This window comes from Talpa europaea (genome assembly GCF_964194135.1).
Source record: "Talpa europaea genome assembly, chromosome: 2".
Lineage (NCBI taxonomy): Eukaryota > Metazoa > Chordata > Mammalia > Eulipotyphla > Talpidae > Talpa > Talpa europaea.
Genome location: NC_140068.1, coordinates 146,659,143 through 146,678,769, shown reverse-complemented (window position 1 = coordinate 146,678,769; position 19,627 = coordinate 146,659,143).

Genomic DNA, 19,627 nt, shown 5'->3' with positions numbered 1-19,627 from the left:
CCAGCAGGAGGAGGTGACTAGGAGGTGACTAGGAGAGTTTGCCAGGCAGGCCTGGGTCGAGTCAGCTTCCTCCAGCCTCTGCCTGGAAGGGGCAGGACAAGGCCTGCAGCTCCCAGAGACCTTTCATGGATCTGGGCTGCTAGGGAAGGGCTGTGCCCATCCACACTACAGGGGGGCCCGAAGTAAGTGCCAAACAAACAGCTGCACAGCCCAGGGACTTTGAGCTGTTTGCAGCTCTCCTCTTTGTGCCCCTGCCAACTCACACACACCTGGGATTTCACCAGCTGCCTGCCCACTGCAGCCCTTTCCACCTGTGACCTAATCCTCATTCCACCTGCTCCTCTTTCAGGCCCGCGAGCCCCATCCCCACCTTGCCTAAATAAGGCCTGGGGAGGTTTAAACAAGACCTATGTTACTCATGCCTGAAGCAGCCAGCTCCCACTAATTTCATGGCAAATTATGAGGGATTAAGGTTTATGGCAAAAGAACGGCCCCGGCTGACAATTAATCAACGTGGTCATTTGGGGATGCAATTAAATTGGACCCGAGACCTCGGCTCTTAAATGGAATCAAATTCTCTCTTCAGCAGGGTGTGTGGATTGGACTGAGAATTCAAACAGACTGTCCTCATCCTCCTTCTTTGCATATAGATGGGGGTTTGTAATTTTAAAACACAGCAAGGGGTGAGGCCAGAACTTCAGTTTGGGTTTTTTTAAGTGAAGACAGGCCTCCCATTCCCGCTCAGCAGGGTTATTTTGTCCTTTTGTCTAAGAAGTCTCTCAGGTGCTGGAGCAGTAAATCTGAAAATACCAGATCTGTGTCTTGAGGGAGTCAAAAATCTAGGAAAGGATATGGAAATGCTCTTACTATGAATGTCACTAGCTAGCACTGGAAATTTTAAAAGTGATAGAACTGATTCTGACTGGGGAGGGCCATGACTTTGCAGAGGAGGTGACTTGAGCTGAGGTTTGAAGGCAGAATGGCAGTTTTGTGCTTTCTCTGTACACAGACACTGGGAAGCGACCAGGGCTCAGGATCTTTGCTTTAATCGTGTCTGACACTGTTTTTGCTCCATGACTGCGCGACTATAGTCCAAGGCTGCAAACGGTAATCACCTTTGGAAACTGCCAACAAACATGAATAACTCTTCTGGGGCCAACTTTTCTCAAGGAAGTAATAAATGTACTCTTGTGGCTAATGGCAGTAAGCATGAAAGTCGTTCTGGCACCCTCTCTGCCTTGTGACTTTGGACATGAAGCATAATATATCAATTCATTGCCTTCACAAGCGTGGTTTCTTTGCGATGGTGGGAACCAATCAACAAATGAGTTGTAAGCACTTGCTATGTGCTTGGTACTATTCACCGCCACTTCTCTGAGTCACAAAAGTGCAGAAAAGTTGGAAAAATGGGCAATAGAAAGCATGCTAATTGCAAATGTAAGTAAAGAAATAGCCTTGTCACAGGAAAACACAGTTATCATTTTTAGAAACCAGTGGCGTGACCACTGAACTTTGTCTGCAGTTTGCAAATTTCAGATTCTATAAATTTTCTGATAACTTTAACCACCACTCTACCCCACTCTGGTCTCCAGTGACTAGAGATCATTCAATGGTTGACTGGCAGACCTCCGTGCTGCACACCCATCTTTCTGGTTCTCTTTTGGGGTGCACAAAGCATTGTATTTCTCTAGCTCCTGCATTTAGGCACGGCCCTATGTCTTGCTTTTACCAATGGAATGTGAGTACAAGAGGCATTTTATATCTCGGTCAAAGCATTAAGTCACATGTGCTTTACCACTCAACCCTCTTTTCTAGTACAGCATCACGGAACTCTTGTTCCACAAAGAGGTGTCTTATTGAGTCATACTTAGGAGGACAGCTCCCCCAAGAATCATGCGGAACTGCAGTGGAGGGGGGGAATACCTTTTGAGTTTCTTTGAAAACCACTGAGATTTAGGGCTTTCTTGTTATTGCAGAGTGACCTCACCTATCCGAACTAATGCAGTAAATGATTAATCATTATTAACTGTTAACATGTAAGAGACTGGAGGAAAATAGAAGACACACACACACACATACACGCACCCTAATTAGGACTGACACACAAAAGCTATCACAAGTTATTTCTGTGCATGATAAGGCCCTTTGCAGTCAGGCCAGCAGCATACCACATAATTTGTCTCATTTCAATTCTCACAACAGCACTAGGTGACAGATATTACTACCCACATCCCACAGATGAGATGCTCAAGAATCAGAGTTCAAGTAAGTTGGGTCAAGATCACATACGGCTGGCAGGTGTGATACCCACGCCCAGGATGCTTCTTTAGGTTGTTCTATCCTGAGGATATTATTTTGTATATATTACATAGAATCAAAACTCACATGGACCATGTAATTAGCTTCCCTTTTATTTCCTTGGTCTCTAACCTCAGGCTCACCTGAATTCTGAATCAAATGTCTGATGGATGTCTGTTTCAAAGAAACTTGATAGGAAAGTGTACACAGAATTTGGAAAATTCTATCTGACTTCTAGAAAAAAGCAAGGCCAAAAATTGGATAAGGCCATCATTATGTATTAAAAACAAGCATTTTTTTCATTATTTCATAGTATATAGATTCAACACAAAAACAAATTTCAAATGCTCTAAAAAGATTGTCCACTCTGTTTTTCTAGAACAAAGCAAGTATTTATCAGTCCTCTTAACTTCAATGACTTCGAATAAACTTCACGGTTTTATGTACTAATTTATTTTGTCACTATCCCTGACTATAGATAAACTGCCCAAGTTTTGCGAATGACAGTACAGTCTGTCCTTGGATTATACACAGACTGAAGCTCAGTGAGGACAGGACCATGGGGTCTTCATGCAAATTGGGTGGCTGGCAGGCAAGAAGCCATTAAACAAATAAGTGAGGTTATGAGGTGATGCCCACTGACAGTGGTTAGATAATAAAGACATAATAATGTGGTCTTCCCAAAGTGCAAAAAATGACTGGCTTTAGCCAATCATGTGAAAGAGTATGTCTAAGATCAGCTTGTGCAATCAAAGCTATGTTGCATAGGTTTATTTGAATACTTAGCTCAACAGTGGAAAATTATGCCTCCCTGTACCTTCAAGTTGAAAACCTTAGGTTTTCCTGTTTTATGCACACCAGTTTAATATTTTACCATTCCTAACATATTCCTTTGCTAAAGGATGAAATTTAAATTGAGGGCTTTGGGGGAATTTTGAAGGGGATAGGCCTGCATTAGGACTTTGCTGTACCGGTGGAGAAAAAAAAGCTTAAGTAAATGAGGAGTGGACATGCACTGCAAAGCGTTTTGCTGAAGTAACAAGAGGCACTATGAGGAAGCACATATTCCTCTTCGAAGTGTAATCACCTAGCTCAACAACTCCCAGCAGGCAACAGGACGGTTGGAACTGGCTACTGCCTTCAAAAATAAACAGTTTCTTGCAAGTCTGATTTCAATGCATATATTATTCCATGATGAAGGTAAAAGACCCCAGGGATTTCATCAAATACATACACCAATGTGGTAGATATTATAAAGATGTAAGCTACAGTAGACACATACATGTATGCTATGAGACTGTGTCTCTAGGAATCTACAATTTGCTTTAAACAGGGCTGCTTTCTTTTGCATATGATATATATATATGCAAAAGAAATATATGCACAAAAATGTGCATATATTGTATCCACACTTACTGCCTAAGTGTGTAGTTTTAGGGAGAGGTTTAAATAAGTACTTTGTCACTAGAATCATACTTGTGGGATGATAGTCAGGGATATGCATATGTAACCAGCTTGTGAGTCCCTTGCAGAGTCCACATCAGACTAGTTTAAAACAATTCTAACCGCACTTGGCCTTGCGTTAAATAGGCGTCCTGTGATTGAGTGGCAAGGAAGCTAAGTATACCCTTGAATCCTGTAATCGTGCTAAGTTTTTCATTGTGCAAACTCTGCAATGAGTAAGTCGTGGGCTCCTCCTACTCCCCACCCCTCCATCAGAGTGGTACATTTGTTAAAAATTGCTAAATCTACACTGACCCATCATAATCGCCCAAGCGCCATAGTTTTCTTTAAGGTTCACTTCTTAGTGTTGTACATTTGATGGGCTTGGACTTTTACTTTTCGATAATGGAAACTTACTAATTTTGCTTTTAGTATTCATTGGGTAGGATTCTGGATTTTTTTAAAAAATGCTTCATTGGAATTTTTTTAAATTTCAAAATAATCACAAAAATTGAAACTCTAGTACAAAGAAATTTTCTTTACTAAACCATCTGGGGGTAAAAGCTGCCCTGCTTCCCCATCACCCCCAAATAATTTAGTATAGATTTGTTCCTACTCTCAGGATGAACATGACCATCGTACAACCATCAACATTACAAAATTATTGTGTGTGTGTGTGTGTGTGTGTGTGATTGTAGAAACTGTGGTGTAGGCCAGAGGTCCAGGGGTTCAGAGGATTGACCAGAAACAGAGTGGGGAGCAGAACAGGTGGATTTATTGAAATAAACTGTTAAGGGGAACAGCTGGGGAGAGAGGAGAGGCCTGCTTTGCGGCTATGTGTGATTAGCTCCCTGCCTGGATCAAACTCAAGCCCTCAGGCCCTAGCAGTGATGGGTGAGAGCCTGAGACTTAACCTCTAGGCCACCAGGGAAGCCCAACATAATGGAATTAATGTTGATACATTGAGGCCTTCGAAGTTGCAGTCAATCAATCTACTGTCCTGGTGCTATCTCAGCTTTCATAGCAAAGGGATCCAGTCTCGATTCACGCACATTATTTAGTTACCCATTAGCATAATTTTTCTTTTGTTGGAAAGTTTCTCAATCTTCCCTTGATTTTGATGAACCTGACACACCTTTAAAGTGCAGCATGGATGGCGCTGGAAGGGATCATACTCAGCGAAATAAGCCAGAAAGAAAAAGAAAATACAGGATGATCTCACTCATGGCAGGAATCTAGAAAACCTAAATAAGGGACCAGGAAAAAGACTAATAAAGAAAAAATCAAAATCAACAAGCAACTATAAACCAGAGACACACTACGGGGCGGGGGTGTAGGGGGAGAGGCGGGATTAGGGTCAAAATAAGGGGGGTGGGAATTGTATGGGGACTATAACCAAGATGAAAATGCAAACATTGTGCAAAAATGAAAAATGATGAATTATATAAAATAGAATTTAGATAAGAATTATATAAAATAAAATTTAAAAAATAAAGTGTATAGGGCAGTTACTTTCTAGAATATCCATCTATTTGGATTTATAAACTACTCATGATTAGATTCAGATTATGATCTCTAGCAGGAATAACACAGAGGTGGTCTTCGTTGTCTGTGCCCTGTCACCCATTTCAGTTTATCTCTTTTGAGGTAGTCTTCAGTTGGATTGCTTAAAATAATATTTGCCAGGCTTCTCTGCTGCAGAGTTACTGTTTTTTCCATTTCTAATGAAATTTTTTGGGGTGGTATTGTGAAACTATGTAAATGTTATCCATACGTCATCAGATTTTTATTTTGCTTATTTAGTAATATGTAAAAATTCAGTTTCCTATTTTATTTGGTCAGTTAAATCTATTTATATAATTATCTTAATACACAAAGTATTTCCCCTTTGGCTAACAGGAATCGATTCAAGCTCACTTCTGGGTGTTTTTGACAGACGCCATCAGTCTTTGAGTATTAGTTTCTGGGCTCATGTTATGTTGCCGGCCCCAACTCAGGAATTTGCCATTTCTCCAAGAAACCTTGATTCCCATCAGTGGAGAGAGGGCTCTCTGGACCCCACAGGCTCACTTAACTGGTAGGGTTGCTCCCAGGACTCCCTCAGTGGACAGAGCAGGGAATACACCTGCAGATACACACGTTGCATGTACATGTGTATCCATACTTGTGTCTATCTTCAGAAAGCCATTAGTTCACACCAGTTTCTCCACAGAAGAATTATTTTACCATGCTTCACTTTATTGTGCCTCACAGATACTGCACTTTTTCACATATTGGAGGTCTGTGATGACTCAGCTTCAAGCCAGTCTATCGGCACCATTTTCCCAACAGCCCATGCTCACTTCCTGTCTCTGTGTCACATCTTGGTAATTCTAACATTATTTCAAACTTTCTCATTATTGTATCCATTGTGGGGACCTATGGCCATTGGTGATCTTTGGTGTTAATGTTGTGATGGTTTAGAGGTGCCACAAACCACACCCACAGAAGGGAGCAACCTTAACCCATAATGTTGATGTTCTGATTGCTCTATCATGTGGTCCCTCCCTCATCTCTCTCCCTCTCCTGGGGTCTCCCTATTCTCTGAGACAAAACAGTACTGAAATCAGGCCAGTTATTAACCCTGCAGTGGCCTCTAAATGCTCAAGTAAAAGGAAGAGCTGTGTACCTTTCACTTTAATTCAAAAGCTAAAAGTGATGAAGCTTGGTGAGGAAGGTGTGTTGAAAACTGATAGCTGAAAGGTAGGCTTCTTGGACCAGTCAGCCAAGTTGTGAATGCACAGGGAAAGTTCTTGAAGAAAATTAAAAGTGCTCTCCAGGGAACACACGAGTAATAAAAAATCTGAGTCTTATACAGAAGATTTTTATATAGATACAGAAGATTTTTATATAGATCAAGCCAGCCACAACATTGCCTTAAGCTGAGAGGCAAAGAAGTTCCAGAAGAAAAACTGGATGCCAGCAGAGGTTGGTTTGTGAGGTTTTAAGATGTCTCCATGACATCAAAATGCAAGATGAAGCAGCAAGTGGTAAGATAAACATTGATGCAATTTATCTAGAAGTTCTAGCTAAAATTATTGACCAAAGTGGCTACACTGAACAACAGATTTTCAATGTAGATAAAACAGCTTCTAGTTGAAGAAGGTGCCATCCAGGACTTGCATAGCTGGAGAGGACAAGTCAATGCCTGGTTTTAAAGTTTCAAAGGACAGGCTGAGTCTCTTCTCAGGGTATAATGCACCTGGTGACTTTAAGTTGAAGTCAATGCTCATTTACCATTCCCAAACCCCTGGAGATATTAAGACATATGCTAAATCCACACTGCCTGTGTTGTAGGAATTTAACAAAGCCCAGAAGATAGCTCATCTGCTAACAACATGAATATTTTAAGCCCAGCATTAAGACTTACTGCTAAAAATAATTCTTTTCAAAGTATTACTGCTCATTGACAAGGCATCTGGTCACCCAAGAGCTCTGATGGAGATGAGCAAGTAGATGAATGTTACTTTCATGCTGCTAACACAACATCCATTCTGCAGCCCATGAATCCAAGCATCATTTCTATTTTCTAGTCTTAATATTTAAGAAATACATTTTGTTAGGTTATAGCTGCCAGAGGTAGTGATTCCACTGAAGTCAACTGAAAACTTTCTGGAAAGGATTCAGCATTCTAGATGCTATTAAGAACATTTGTAATTCATGGAAAGAGAGCAAAACATCAGCATTAGCAGGAATTTGGAAGAAGTCAGTTCTAACCCTCATGGATGATTTTAAGCATTCAAGAAGAAGGCACTGTGAGGGAAACAGCAAGAGAACTAGGATTAGAAATGGAGCCTGACAATGGGACTGAATGGCTCCAACCTCATGCTAAAGAAGAGTTTGCTTATGGATGAGCCCCCCCCAAAAAAAAAAAAAAAGGTTTCTTGGGATAAAATACACCCCTGGTGACAATGCTGTGAGCACTGTTGAAATGAATGGAAACAAAGGATTTAAAATATCATATACACTAAGTCAATAAAGTTGTGACAGGGTTGGAAAGGACTGACTCCAATTTTGAAAGAAGTTCTGCTATGGCTAAAATGCTCTCAAACAGCATTGCATGCTACAGAGAAAGCATTCATGAAATGAAGAATCAATGTTTCAGAACTGTTGTCGTCTTTCACTGTTGTCTTCTTCTAAAAAATTGCCACGACTGCCCCAGCCTGCAGCAACCACACCCTGACAGAAGCATCAGCAGCCACCCACATGGAGGCAAGACCCATACCTGAAAAATTTAACTACTCACAGAAGGCTCAGATAATCGTTAGCAATCTTTAGCAATAAAGCATTTTTAATTACGGTGTGTACAATTTTTTAAACATATGCAATTGTGCACTTAACAGGCCATAGAATAGTGCACACCTAAATTTTATGTGCGCAGGGAAACCAACAAATTCATATGACTCACTTTATTATGACATTCGCTTTATTGCAGCGGTCCAGAACCAAACCCAAAATATCCCTGAGGTGTGCCTGTATTTGCACTCCAACCCCACAGGTTCATTCTAGTTTTCTCCTGTTATGTATTTGTCATATTACCTCCCTTGTCTGGTAGTGAGAAACACAGTACTATGGACTGAACTGTGTCCTTTCCAAAATCACATGTCAAGCTCTAATCCCCACTGTGCAGGGATTGAGATGGACACTTTGGGAAATAATAGGTCTCCAGGAGGTCACAAAGATGGGATCTCGTGATGGATTTAGTGCCTTTCTAGAAAGAGGAAGACACACCAGAGCGCTCTGCCACATGAGAAGCCAGGAGGAGACCCCTCATTTCCCCACCATGCTGGCACCCTGATCTCACACTTCCAACTTCTAGAACTGTGGAAGAAACCTAGTTCTGTTGTTTCGGTCACCCAGTCTATGGTGTTTTGTTAAGGCAGCCCACATGGACTAATACATGGTTTCCATTATTCTTGGCATGTATTTATTTGATCAGTCTCCCTCATGTGAGCTCTGGTCTTCCAGGCTAGCTGCACCTCCACAGGCACCCCCTCTGGTGTCTGATTCCCCATTCTGGGACAACATTGTATCTGCACTTCTGCTTTCCTCTGCTTCATCTTATGACTTTGGGACTGAATTGTTTAGTAAGAGAAGGAAATGGTTTTGTTTACTTTCCTAGGCTATCACTTGATCATTTGGAGAGCAGTGCATTTATTGAGCAGAAGTCTGAAATGCTCATTATAATCATAAATTTGTAAAAGGCATTTAAAGCCAGTTTAACTTAACCCTCTTATTTTATTGAGCACCTATTTAATTTCTAAGGATAAGTTTTCTTATTCTGACTAAAGAGAAATTGAGTCATTTAACAAAAAGCTTTGGCATTAATGGAACTGTGATTTTAGAGAAGTTTCTGGAATCAGACCACTACTTTATAGAAACATTTTTGTTTTTTGGTGTTTTTTTGCTTTTTTGCTTTTTTTGTAACAGAAGCTCTATGATTCCCTGCAATTATGCTACAAAAAATTTTTAAAGTAACCATAGCTATTAATATAGAATATAGTTTCTCCATCTCATTCAAAATATGTCTCCTGCCTCTCCTTTGGATTTAGTGTAGAGGGACCTGGAAGAGCATATGAGCCACTATATAACTTAATGATTTCTTTTGTGAAGAAGCTGAAACAGGAAGGGATGATTACCTTATTCTTTTTTATATTTAAACATTTATTTATTTATTTATACAAGCACTGGGTACAGTCAGAGGCACGGGAGGGTGAGAGAATTCACCAGAGCCAGAGCAGGGAACAGAACAGGCAGACTGACGAAACACACTGCTGAGGGGAGCAGCGGGTACGGCAGAAGAGGTCTGTGTGCCATGTGGGACCCTCACCGGTGGCCGGGGATCAAACCGGCGCTGCAGAGGCTGCGGGCAGCTTTGCAGCCCAGCGCGCAACCGCTGTGCCACCAGGGGAGGCCCAGATTATTACCTTATTCTTCAGACTAATATTGAGCTAAGAAAAACAATATTACTATTATTTCCCACCCAACCCCCCAATAAAATGCACACACCAGGATATGTGGTTTAACAACTGTAAATGCATTTAGAGAGACAGTGGAACAAGACCTCTACAATGGAGCCTGCAGGAAAGTCTAGGCCTCACAGTGCCCACACATACCCCTCTTGCTGGGGGGGTTATGTAGGACTCGTCTATAGGGAAGACTATTGACAAATATGTGACTTTATTTTTTTTTTAAAGATTTATTTATTTATACAAGAATCAGGGTACAAGCCAGATGTGCGGGAGGTTGAGAGGATTCACCAGAGACAGAGCGGGGAACAGAACAGGCAGATCTACTGAAATACACTGCTGAGGGGAGCAGCGAGCGAGACAGGAGAGGTCTGCTGTGCCATGTGGGATTCTTGCTGGCCTGCCAGGATCAAACCCGTGCTGCAGAGGCTGTGGACAGCTTCACAGTGCTGTGTTCAACCGCCTGTGCCACCAGGGAGGCCCCAAATATGTGACTTTAAAGACGGAGCAGATGAAGGGTTAGTGTCACAGAGGCAAACCCAGGATAAATAGAGAAAAACAACAGAGCAAACCATGCCTTCATGAGTCTAATTTGATTGGGGCAGGAACTGATAAAAGTGCGTTGGGAGAACAGAGTCCGCCTGGAGAAGTTAAAGGGTCTTAGGTTTATTTAGCTACAGAAAATCTTTTAGATTATGCTTTACAGAGAAGATTGAGGTCAACTGCCCAGAATAGAAAATGCAACAGTAATGACTTAAAGGAATAGAGTGGATTTTTCTTAGTACAAGTTTGGATGTTAGTGGTTATTGGCAATGGTTCAATAGCTCAAAAATGTAGGACCAGTGTCTCTGGGTCTCTTGGGGTTTCCCTCATGGTTTCAAGATGGAGACTGTAGCTCCAGGCCTCACATCTGCATTTAAGATGGGAAGATAGGGCAAGTGGTGTCACCAGACATATTTGTCATATTTGATCAAGAAAATGTAAGCTTACATGCAGAACCCTCTCCCAGCAGAACATTAGCCTGAGTTTTCCTGTCACCACTCCTAGTTACAAAGGAAGCTGGACAAGTGAGTAGTTAACTTTCCCAGCTTCTAATGGAACGGGGGAAATGTGGTTAGAAACTGGGTCTATCATTCTTTTTGTCTGCCACAAGAGGACTGCACAATGATTTTCCATTTATCACTTAGAAAACAAAGTTTCAGTTGGACATAGGAAAAAATTTCTTACCCTCAGGTTAGGTTATTGAGGCAGACAGTGATGCCTTTATCCTTACAGATCTGCAAGTTGAGAAATACTCATTATTACGAGTCTTCAAAGATTTAAACATTGTTTGCTGAAGCCTGGACATTGGACCAGATGATTTCATAAGGTCTAGGATTATTTGACTCACTGTATCAAAGTTGTACATTCTTTATCTTTGTGAAATGCAGAAAAAAAAAAATTACAGGTTGACCAACCCCTCTGGCAGGCCCTCCTCCCACTGGAACCACTTCATTGGAAAACAATCTGAGACACTTTGCTTCTAGAGGATCTAAGGGTTATGTTGTTTCTCTTACTCCCAATGGGTTTCAGGTCTATCAGAGAACAAAACAAAACAGAGCTGGATAAATGAGGTATAAGTAAAAGATCAGGAAATCAAGATTTGTTTAGTTTCCCAAAATGCATTTGGATAAAGCCAAAAACTGATCCAAGACTCTATTAGGTACTTGTGGAGCAATTACTTAAATATCATGTGGGCATTTTACAGTAGAGTCACACAATGTCTCTAGACATAATATTATACCAGATTATGTGTCATGCTTATTTTTTTAAGTAAGCACATGTGTAAGTCACTTGGCAACTGTGTTGGAGTCCAGGGTTGCCTTCTGCTTCATCTTGCTCTATAGTCTCACTACACCAGGTTCCGTAATGGCAGGAACTAACCTTTTCCAGACAATCCTCCGTGCCCTGGAGCAGAGTAGACAATGTCCCATTGTGAACTTACACAAGATTTGCAAATATGATGCAATTTTGGTGCACCAGTGGACTGAACTTCACAAACCTACCCCGGACTCTGGCCAGCCTATACTTGTCAGCCAGAAAGCATGAGGAAGACGGGTAAATTCCCTTTCTTAACAATGATTAAAAATGATCTAAAAAGACACTTTCTTCCCCACCAGTCTTTTAAGCAACCAGAACAAAAATTGGGATGGGTTTCACAATAACCAAACAAATCATCTCTTTCATACACATTTATTTGTATTACATTACTAGACGTGTTTAGGGAAACTTACTAACTTCTAGTTCTTCAGTCTTGATAGTCAAATGCTCTTGTTTTCACCATGCACCAGGCTCTTTGGAATGTGCCCGTAAGTTATCTCAAATTCATTTCATCCTTTACATGTTTATTTAGCAGCTACTTTTGAGTCAGTGTTCTAACTGTTGCAACAAGGAGAGTAACGAGCTTCTCAAGGTCACACAGCTAGGCCATGGCAAAGTGGGTGGATGTCCTGGTCCATAGCCCATGCTTCTTAACCCAGTGTCTTTTGCTGTCTGCCTCCTAGTAACTGGTTAAATCATAAAGGCCCATGATTGTAAATGCCAGAATACTTTCTTGAGAATTCATAATTATTTACAGTGACTCTGCCAACATGGTTAATGTCCACAGTATGAGAAGGACCCTGGCTTTGTCAAAGGTGCTAGAGAAGTTCACTGTCTTCCCTTCCCAAGCTGCTCATCTTCATAATTTCGTTTAAGTAGTGGGAAGTGCTGATTCATGCTCCATTCACTCTCCTGGCAGGTGAGCCTTGGCTTGGCAGTTGGAAGGATCTGGTAGTCATAGGCTCGAGTGAGGTGAGGAAAGAACCCTCTCTCTGCTGTCTGGAGCAGAGTTTCTGACCTGTTTGCCCACCATCTGTGTTACCTGAAGCTGTGTAAATTCTGTATGTTCCAAGTTCAGGGTGGTAAGAAACATAAGATAACATGAGAGCAGATGTTACTGGACAGTAATATGCAAAGAGCCACAGTCATCCTCACACACAGAGCAGAAGGGGCCCAAAACTAAGGCCAGAATAAAAAAACACTGGGGCGCCACTTTACCAAACATCATTTAATTATAAGACTCCAAAAGGGATAATGAAATTAAGTGTTTTCTGTCACAGCCCTTTCTTACTGGTATCTGGGGCATGAAATTCTGAGGCGCGTCCATTCTTAAGCACAGGCACAGCTGTGGTTCAGAGTGGATCCTTCTTGACTGGCTGCTCTTCACAAAACCAAGTGGGACAACTCAGCAGCCAAGCTCTCTAGAAGGGTAGCTATCACCTCTTGTTTTATTCCTTTGTTTTTTTGGGTTTTTTTTAAGATTTATTTGTTTTGTTTATACAAGCACTGGGTACAGTCAGAAGCGCAGGAGAGTGAGAGAATTCACCAGAGCCAGAGCAGGGAGTAGAACAGGCAGAAGGACCGAAGTACACTGCTGAGGGGAGCAGCGGGCGCAGCAGGAGAGGTCTGTGTGCCATGTGGAACCCTTGCCGGCGGCCGGGGATTGAACGGGCGCTGCAGAGGCTGTGGGCAGCTTTGCAGCCCAGCGCTCAACCGCTGCACCACCAGGAGAGGCCCAACTATCACCTCTTCTGAATGGAAGATTTGTGGTGTAGTGGAGCAAAGCAGAGGGAAGACGGCTGGTTCCATTGCTTGGCAAACCCTCAATCGGGCCATGTGGAGGTGGGCAAGATTCTCAAAGGTAGGTTTGGAAGTGTCTTGAGGCCTGAAGAGGCAGGAGGAAGAGAACCAGATGATTGTGTTGGCCCCAAGCCCTCTCTAAAAATGGATGCTGAGAACTCTCTGATCTCCAACCCAAGGCTCATCTACACAAAGTCCATTCTTACACCCCTCCCCAAATCCCTCTCTACACTAAACCAGCTCATTTGTCTCCAGGTTTCAGCCTGCCGTTCTAACCTTCTTGCAACCCTTATGTGGAGAGAACAGTCCTTGGACAAAAAGCACACGTTGTCTTCTAGAGATGGCTGTAGAAAGATGGAGCCCTGTAATTCAAAGAGAAACTGCTAGGAAGGAGTTAGACGAATCGGGCCTGGGAGCCTGCATTCACAAGCATCTTAGGCAATGATCATTATCTTCCTGAGCTTCACCTTCCACGTCTGTCAAGTGGGTATTATCCCAATTCATTCCATATAAATTAAATGTTTGTGGCTATGTTTGAAAACACTCTACAAATTTTATTTATTTTTATATTAATTTTTTTACATCATTGTTCATTTTTGAACAATATTTGCTTCCCCCACCCCCTCAGGTGTAGTCCCCATAGAGTTTCCTTCACCAATGCACCCATGCACCATCACCTCAGTCCCCTGTGCTCCCTCCCTCCCTCTGGTCCCTCTCCCTCCTCCTCCCCTGCAGGATGTTTCAGATTTATAATTGTTCGGTTTTGCTTTGTTGCTTTGTACTGTTATTTTTTTTTACACTGATGTTTTATTTGGTTTCCCTATATTCCTGTTATAAGTGAAACCATCTGATATTTTTCTTTTTCCTTCTGGCTTATTTCACTGAGCATAATTCCTTCTAGCTCCATCCACATTGCTGTGAATGGCATGAGTTTATCTTTTTTGACTGGTGCATAATATTCCATTGTGTATCTATGCCGCATCCTCTTGATCCAGTCATCTATTTTTGGGCATTTGGGTTGTTTCCAGGTTTTACCTATTGTAAATAGTGCTGCAATAAACATAGGAGTACAGGTCACTCTAAAAATTTTAAATGGTCCCATCCTTCCTCCAACGATCTGATGATAATGCAGTCATTCAGCACACTGGGTATTTACAATGGGGTTACATGGGCAGGGCCCTGGAGATACAAGAAATCTGGCATATTCCCTGACTGCAGCATTTTATTTATATGGGGATGGGGAGCAGCAGCATAAATGGATAATTAAAATATATTCTGCTAAACCTTCCAGGTAAACAGAGGGGTATTGAGCTGGATTGAAGGGTTTTGTAGGGGGAGGGATAGCACAGGAGCTAAATCTGGAAGAGTGATAGGAAGAGTGTGGCATGGCTAGAGTACAGCTGGCATTTCAGTGTAGCTGGGGTCTTGGTCAAGGGCGGGGCACGAGGATGCTGGAGCCTCAGGAAGGACGCACTTGGGGGGCATACTCCAGGGGACCAGATCACACAGTGCTCACAAGGTACCAGGGACTTTTCTAGTACAGCACAGATGTTAACTCTTTCAGCTATCCACAGCCCCGTGAAGCCAGTCTCATTACCCTTTACTTACAGAAAAAGAAACTAAAGCCCAGGGAAATTAAGTAACTAGCCCAAGGTCATCCAACTAAAAAGTCTGCCAAGGCATTGGGGTTTGCCCTAAGACTTCCAAGAAACCACTAGGAGATTTTAAGCAGGGTGGGAAGGACTGGTTTCCATTTATTTCTCCTAATGCCAATCTGTTTTCAGTCTTTTGATAATTTCTTGTCAATCTGCATACCTGATAAAGTATGTGTCACTTTTTCATGTGGAAATTTATGTTGTTTGCTTAAATACTTAATGATTAACTATCTCTTGGGCTTATCAATAAAGTAATCCAGTAATTGAAGTCTTCTGGGATAGGGCAGATTATAAATGGAAATTTATACTTAATGGTCGATTATACTTAATGATCAATTAGCTTAGCTAATTTTGCTTTGCCTCCTTTTGCAAGCAGCCATTAGTGAGGGATAAATAGAAGAATCAGTGGACTTGAATAATACAGAAACTTATGTAAATAAGAAACTTATGCAAATGAGACATAACATACACAAAACACCTTAAACTATTTCGTGTCTCTCTCTCTTTCTTTGAAATGAATTTTCACTAGTAATTTCATTGTAGAATTTACTCGAAGCAATAAATAGGCATATTCAGTTACACAAATAAGAACAGTGTTATTTTGCTAACAGGCATGAAGTCCCCCTGATGCTTGAATGTTGGTGCTTGCACAGTTGCAGGTTCCAGGACCCAGTTCCAGTGGGATCCCCCACACTAACAAGCACTTCTTAGGCATGAGTAGTGTATTCAGGAGTTCAACTCAGCACAAGTCTGACACTCTCTACCCAGCGATGGTGGCATATTCCATAGGCTAAGAGTTCAGTCTCCCAAGACCATCCTCTACTAAAGACCCAGTCGCAAGCGCAGGCTGTTATCTGTGCTTCCAACCAACCAGCTACAGATTGGAAGTTTCCACAGTTGCCTCCTCAGACCTCAGGTGCCAGGTGCCAGCCCAGGCTGTTACTTGTGCATTTGACAGACATGATCACTATCTGAGGTTCCCAGGAAATCTGTCTAAGGTTCAATTAATGTACTTCGAATGGCTCACAGAACTTAGGAAACCCGTTTACTCACTGGATCACCAATTTAGTAAAAGGGATACTACTTGGGAACAGCCAAATGGAAGAGATACACAGGGAAAGGTAGAGAGAAAGGGTATGGATCTTCCATGTCCTCTACAGGCCCAACGTTCTCTCCAAATGCCCACCTTTCCACCAACCCAGAAACTCTCCAGAACCCTTCCTTTTGGATTTTATGGAGGCTTCCTTCACAATCACAGTTGGTTAAGTCATTGGCTGTTGGGATTGAACTCAATCCCTCATCCCCTACTCTTCCCTGGAGGTCTGAATAAGGGACTAGAAGTTTCTACCCAGTAATCACATGGCTGTTTCTCTAGGCAACCAGCCTCCATCCTAAGGTACTTCCAAGTCACTTACTCACATCATAAGAGACACCTTTATCACTCTCAACACTTAAGGACCTCCCAAACTTTTAGGAACTGTGAATCAGGAATTCTGGATGAAAACCAAGTAAGTATGACCAATATACTTTGGTCATCTGAATGACCAAATATATATTTCTTATAAGTCACAATATTGCAGGTACCATATAATCTTTCTAAATAAATTTAGTATGGTGTATTTATAATCAGAGAGGGCTAGTGGGAAGCGCAATCATTTTTTCTGAGTTTTAGTTTCCCTCTTCCATCCCTTAGGTTTATGGAAAATCCTTGCCTTTAAGCATCACAGGAATTTAAGAAAGGTATTTCCTAGGCATTGCACTCTCCAGTCCTGCAGGCATATTGTCAAGACCGGCACCTCTATAGACAACACAACCCTCTGGCCCAAGCCCAAATGCAGGAATGAAGATAGACCCCAGGCATCCCCATAAGGCCCACCCAAGGTTCTAGCACCACCAGCCTCCTGAGGAATCTACCCCTCATTGCCAGCCTCAGACTCTCCTCCCTGTTGCTTCTTCTGGTCTGCCCCTTTTCCTTTTGACTCCAGAAGGTCAAAGCCTCCAACCCTTCCCTAACTAAGACTCCAGTTACTGGATTTTCAGTTGACTCACTTCCCTGAGCACACACTTAGGAAAACAAGGGCCTGTTGACTTGCCCTTGGGGCTAGGGAAAGTCTACACGGCCACAACTCCAAGCCCTTTGCAGTCCTTAGGAAGAGAAGGAAAGGCCTCTGCTGTTCTATAATCAACCTGCCGCCCAGACAACAGGCCCAGTTTATTCTCAATGGCTTCTGCCACGTTGCATTTTTAATGTCATCCAATTACACCTACAATAGCGAAAATCTGGAATAACTTAAAATACCCCACTACAAGGATTGTATTTTGGAATAATACACTGTGATTAAAGGGTTATGCTTTTTTAAAACTATTTTTTTCTGATTTGGAAATGTACTTCTGATATGCTCATTAAAGAAGTGGGTTACAAAGCAGGATATGCAATTTAAGTGTAATCTTTAGAGCTTATTTATACACACACAATTGTATTGTAGACAATTCAGTGCTTGTCTCAAGAGAAATGCGATGATGGTTGATGTTTATTTTCCTTATGCTTCTGTGCATTTTCACAATTTCTTATATTTTGTAATGATACTCACTGGTACAATACTCACTGGCACAATACAGTGACATTGTCTGTGTGAATGTAGGAGTGTAGGGGAATCTTGGCCTATTTTCTGGGGCACTTAACTTACTCCAGTGAAGTGGTGACATATTTGACACTTATTGGTTGGGAATTACAAGTTAACTTGAAAAGGGGATGGTAATGCAAAAAGCAAAATATGAAATGTAGGACAAAAACTTTAAAATTTATCAGGATAACTGTGCTGGTTTCTTCTGTTTTCCCTTAGAGATATAATAAGAAACACAAATACATCTTATATTTTGGTCAAAATCAACTCTTGGGCAATGTGCTATTTTCAGAAACAGACCTGATGATTTATTATCTGTGTTGGAAGTTGGATTGTTTATTAATTTACCATGTGATTAAGAATGAGTCATAACCTCTGTGGATTTGAACATCTTCATCTTTCACTTTTATTCTATTTAACAAACGCTTCTGTAGTACCAAATACATGTTGGTCACTCTCCAAAGTGCTTTGCAAATATTAACTCAATCTTCATTTCTACACAATGAAGGGGGCAGTATCTTCCCTACTTTATGTGTCAGAAAGTGAGGCACAAAGGAAGATTAAAAACTCATCAGAGTTCCCACAGATAGGGCCTCCCTGGTGGCACAGGCGGATGAGCGCAGCACTGTGAAGCTGTCTGCAGCCTCTGCAGTGTAGGTTCCATACCAGCCAGCCGGCGAGAATCCCACATGGCGAGGCAGACCTCTCCTGTCGCGCCTGCTGCTCCCCTCCACAGTGTATTTCATCAGTCTGCCTGTTCTGTTCCCCACTCTGTCTCTGGTGAATCCTCTCACCCTCCCATGCATCAGGCCTGTACTCTGGTTCTTGCATAAAAATAAATAAATCTTTAAAAATAAAAAAGTTCCCACAGATAGTAACAAAATCAGCATTCAAGTCCTTCTGACTTTATACTGGTGCTGTGTGTTGCATCACCACATAGGTCATTTCTGTGTGTAAAATACCCGCACCACCCCAGGTACAGTCCCTCTTGGTATTTCCAAAATCTCTTTCGGTCTCCTGAGCTTTCTTTTGGAAATCCAATTGAGAAAGCGATCACATTTACTCCAGGATTTATGTTATGAAACAATGAAACGTCTCATGTGGGTATTAATTTCTTCATGTCTTTGTTTGAAATTCACCTATTCATTTGAAACTCACCTATTCAGCCATGAATATTGGACTCACTAAAGTGAAAGAGTGTGTCTTTAGGTAGCTCAACCAACTTGGCTCCTTTGAGTCCTTATCCTTTACTGTGGCAATCCTAATCGCCACCTGCCTGATTCTGTGGGCTGCTGGCTTTCTGGGTAGGTCAAGCACGAAAATCAGTTTACCTCTATGATATGCCAGGGAGTAAGGAAGAGAGAAAGGGTAGGAGGGCTGTTTTCCTTTTTAATTCTATATTTTTACATCATTGTTCCTGTTGGTACAATGTTTGATTTCTCCTCTTAGGTGTTGTCCTCATAAAATTAGCACTGCCAAGACACCCGTGAACCATCGCCAGACTCTTGCTCTCTTCGGGAGGGGACTGTTTTCACTTGCTGGAATGCATGTAAGTGAGAAATGAAGCTTTCATATTTTTAGAATATATAAACTTTTAAAAATCTTCAAATGAAAGCCTCCCTCAACTAGAGAATAGACATCTAGATTTTAGTGAGTAAACAATCTTCTTCCCCACTACTTCAACAACTACTAACTAGTTAAGTTTGGAGAACTGATATCTCTGAAAGCTAATGGGGTTCAGCCCCTTCCCCCCATCATTTGCAAAGCCTGGGCAAGAATACATAGAGGGAGTTTCCATACCATATCCCTAAATATTTCAAAGGTACCCATCTAAATGACTTATTAAATAAAAAAGTTCTACTCTCTTGCCTTGACAAATAGACCTTCCTAGGACCAGTATTGAATTTGGGGTTCTCCCTTGCTCTGCTGTTCCCTTCCA